A 4,299-nucleotide genomic window follows, 5' to 3' on the forward strand; every position below is an offset into this window, starting at 1 on the left:
TTTTCATAATATAGCCGGTTTTGACGGTGGAAGCCGGGCGGTTGCCCGACCGAGGATGGTACGGCCCAACTTCTGCAAGTCATTTAAGAAATTAACATACTTTTTTTTTTTTTGGTAAAAGTTAACATACTATTGAATCACTACCTTATTTTTTTGTTAGTCAACTAGGTGAACCATGCGAATCATAGGAGAGGAGGGGGGTGGCAGCGCCCTTCATGCATATATTAAACAAATAATTTAATTATCGATCTCTCAATTGACGTCGCTATATTAAATGAGTCAGGACTTCCATGTGAACCTTAACATGGAGATCTGTTTTTTAATGCCAAAGGGTTCCCCCCTTCCACTGCGTCCATTGGAATCCTTCAGCCAAGTTAAGATTTGGCAGGTCTGCAGGACACCAAAATTACTTAAAGACTCCATATTTTTCTTCCGTGCATAAGGTCCAGGCTAGACTAAATCCTAGGCACCGTGCTTAAACGTGGTATTCTGTCTACTTTTGTAAGTCTAAAATGTGATTTTGATGTCCACTGGAGGTAGTAATTTTATCATTGTGGGACTCCAATCACAAACACAACAGATATATTCCGAGAGAGGAGGCAGGGGTGGACGTTTTGTTTCGCCGTCGAGATCGAGAGCCATCTAAAACCATCACTCCCATCTCCCTCAAAAAGAGAGTAAAAGAAGGGGAAAGATCAAATTTTTTCTAGTATTAGTTTATCCTGCGAATCCACCTCACCACCTCTTACCAAAAACAAAAATCCATCTCACCACCAATCCTTTTCTGGTATTAGTTTATCCTGCGAAGCCATGACACGAACGAGTCAGATCGCCACATCAGCTGTCCCTTATTTCTGTCACATTTTAGGTCCGGCTAGCGGATCTCTAGATTTATACGGAAAGAAACCTAAATTTGCTGATTTTTTTTTAAAAAAAAATTTGCTGGCTATTGATCCATCTTCTTTATTGATGCTTTGTTTGGATTGAAGGTACATGAGAGTTCGTAAAGAAAGAGAGAAAAGAATAATGGAGGGAAAAGGAGGGTAGGCTAAGGAAATTAATGAATTCTTATTTGAAAAGGGAGGGAAAGGATAAACAAAGGTACATACCTTATCTTTATTTGGATAGAGAAGTTAAAAGAGAGGTAGAAAAATTTTTATATATTTTTTGACAAATATATCTTTTCTCATTAATAGATTACCGCCAGCTCAAACACTAACAGGTTTTGAATCTCTATCACTGGAATCTACCTTTCAAAGATCATGATATCCGAATTTGCGTGAGAAGCGGTCTGCAAATGAAGGAGCGGCTATAGGATTTCTAAGTTGTGCAAAGAGCAAAAGAATGATTGGAAAGATAGAGTGTATAATAGTCTAGTTGTAATTTTAAAATTTTATTAAAAATAAATTAAGAAAATAAAAATAAAGCTTGAATCTTCTTCTCTGTTACATCTCAAATCGAAGGTACAAAAAATTGAGTAAGTGAAGAATACGGAGGGGTTGAGAAAATCCTTCTCTACCTTCTTTTATCTCTCAAAAAATTTTATCAAATAGGAGTTTATCTTTTACTCTCCCCTCCCTTTCTCTTATAAACCCCGATCCAAACAATATGCAAAGAAGAATGCCACTTGTGAACAAACATAACTCTCGTTACTTTAAAGATGATGGGTACAAAAAAAAAATAAAAACTAAAACAAACAAAGGCGGGAAGAATCCTTTAGCTTTCATCAAGTTATTCTGCACTTCAAGAAGAAAAGCTTTCTAACGAAGGATGCATGCGTGGGGCCTTGTGGCATCATTTCTCTGTTTTTCTTAATTTTCTTTCTTCCCTGAAACTAAGATAAAAAAAGAGTTGAAAAACACCAAAGATCTTTTTTTCCCTTTTTCTTTGTTTTATTTCCTCAGGATTCTCAGCATGGTCAAATCTCAAAGTACATGATGCAAGACTGTTCAGAAGAATGCAAGAAAGAAGAGGAACGTGATAATGCAAAATAGCATGCTCCATTGACTTGTCCTTCGGACTGTAGATCGGGAATGACATCGAAAGCTTCATGTCTCTGTCCTTAAGAAATATGCACATTGGAAGTCGATCCCAAACAATCTTTTAGAGAAAGAATCTCATTTTGAGATAAGCAACCACTCTCTGGATCCAAACAACCTCGATTCTCTTATCCGTCGTCAGTTTATATATCTCTGATAGATTCCTCATGGGAAGGGCAATATGAATGGCCTCATACTCTCAAATCTTAGCTATGATGGATCGAAATCAAAGTAGGAAGGATCTGATCCATGAGTAGACTACTTAAGAGTCGGATAACATTTGGAGCTCTCCAACCTCTACCATCGATAATAAACAAGTTACAAAGTTGACACAGATAGTCGTTCACCTCGATGCTGACGTAGGTCGGCCAGTAGGAAATAGACAAGCTGGAGATCCAAGCATCTTGTCTCACATCAACCAAAGTTCCATCCCTAATTAACTATCTGACTTAGGCTAATACTTCTAGGACACGAGCACAAATCTCCTTCCAAATAAAGGAACAGCCACAAGCAGCTCAGATCTGGGATCCTTGATTTCATATCTCGTATCGGACCCTCATCATCCTACTCCATAAGCAATCATGTTAGATAAAAAATCTGACAGCATGTCTGATAATTATATCCCCCTTCGAAGTAGCAAGGACTAGATTCAAAAGCCTCCATCTCTCAAAAACTGGCAAACCACCTCTTAGGACAATAGATAGAGCCCCCAACCATCATGGGGATGGGCAGCGAGTATTAAATCCAACGTTGGAAGAGCATACTAACATTTATAATTATATTATTTTTGGTAGAAAATAAATATATTGTCTTTGATAATAAAAAAATATTATATATCGTAATGTATTTTTCGACTAATAATGAGCTTGCTTTGGATCAGAAGACTCCAAAATCTATACAAATTCACCGTATAGATACCTTTCTAGGCAGAAGCAAGATGTTTGAAAGCCTATGAATCACATTGCATGATTAAGATGAACACATTCAATTTTCAATTAAGATGAAGTATTTCATTATAGCTTAGGAATCATCTTCTCCACAGTAACCATATAATAAGGAGCAGCAATAAAATTTTTACCAGAAAAAAGGATCAACAATAAAACAAAGATTGATTTATTATGAAAGTTGAAATCTAGAAGCAGGAGTCAAGTAAGCAAAAAAAAAAAATCTTGTGTATATGGATAAATCCAACTGTTGAAAATGTCCTCGTCAATCTAGCTATTTATTTTTTATATAGGTTAAACATATGAGTTGTGCCATGATACCTTAGAAAAGTCACTAACTAATGTTGCTCGAAATCTTGCACTATTTATATAGATTTATTATCTAGCACATTTCATGATAACAATGCAAAGGAGCAACGTGAATATGACACACCAACATAGCCATATAAGTTATACTTTTGAATTATTGGAGTATTTCTATTGATAAATCGGTTTTATTGTTGTCACTAAAAAATTAAACCACAACAAAGCAAATAATTTATACAATATATTAAAGGAAAAGCTAGAGCTCCTCCAGCACGTCATGTGTTGAGCTCTGGACTCTCCATGATGGCTAGCGGTGTGCAGTATTTTTTTTTCTTCGAACCTTTCCGAATCTCACGGACGCTTTGAACTTTCTCAAGCCTTATAGATACCCACCTCCTCTCCACTCTTCTCGCTACTATCTCTCATCGGTCTCCACCGTCGTCTTACTCTACATCGTCACTAGCATCGGCCCTCCCTTTCGATCTCTCTCAAGTGCCTTTCTTTCCACAGATCTCTGAAAAGGAGAAAGAAATAAAAAGAAAAAGAAGAAAAAATGAAAAAATTTAAACGATCTATGCAGGAAAAGATCTTCCTTTTTAATTTTTTCATCTTTCTTTTATTTTTGTTGATTTTTTTTATATTTTTTTAATTTTTTTTTTATTTTTTGGTCCTTAAGAGTCTCAATCGAGTAGGAGGCTTCAGACTCTTTACTCCACTCTTCTCGATGCCACCTCCCACATGTCTCCACCATTACCTTCTTCCTCATTGTCATTGACCTCAGCCCTCTTTTTCGATCTCCTTCAGATGCTTTTATTCCATAGATCTTCAAAAAAAATAAAAAAAAAATTGAATAGTCTACGCAGGAAATTTTTTTTTAATTTTTTTAATTTTTTTTAAATTTTTTTTATTTTTTTATTCTCAAAAATTTCAATTAGATCAGAAGCTCCAAATCCTTCAACTCACTTTCTTCGATGCTATCTCCCATCAGTCTTCACCGTTGCTTTCCTCCT

Source organism: Elaeis guineensis, chromosome 7 (assembly GCF_000442705.2).
Source record: "Elaeis guineensis isolate ETL-2024a chromosome 7, EG11, whole genome shotgun sequence".
NCBI lineage: Eukaryota > Viridiplantae > Streptophyta > Magnoliopsida > Arecales > Arecaceae > Elaeis > Elaeis guineensis.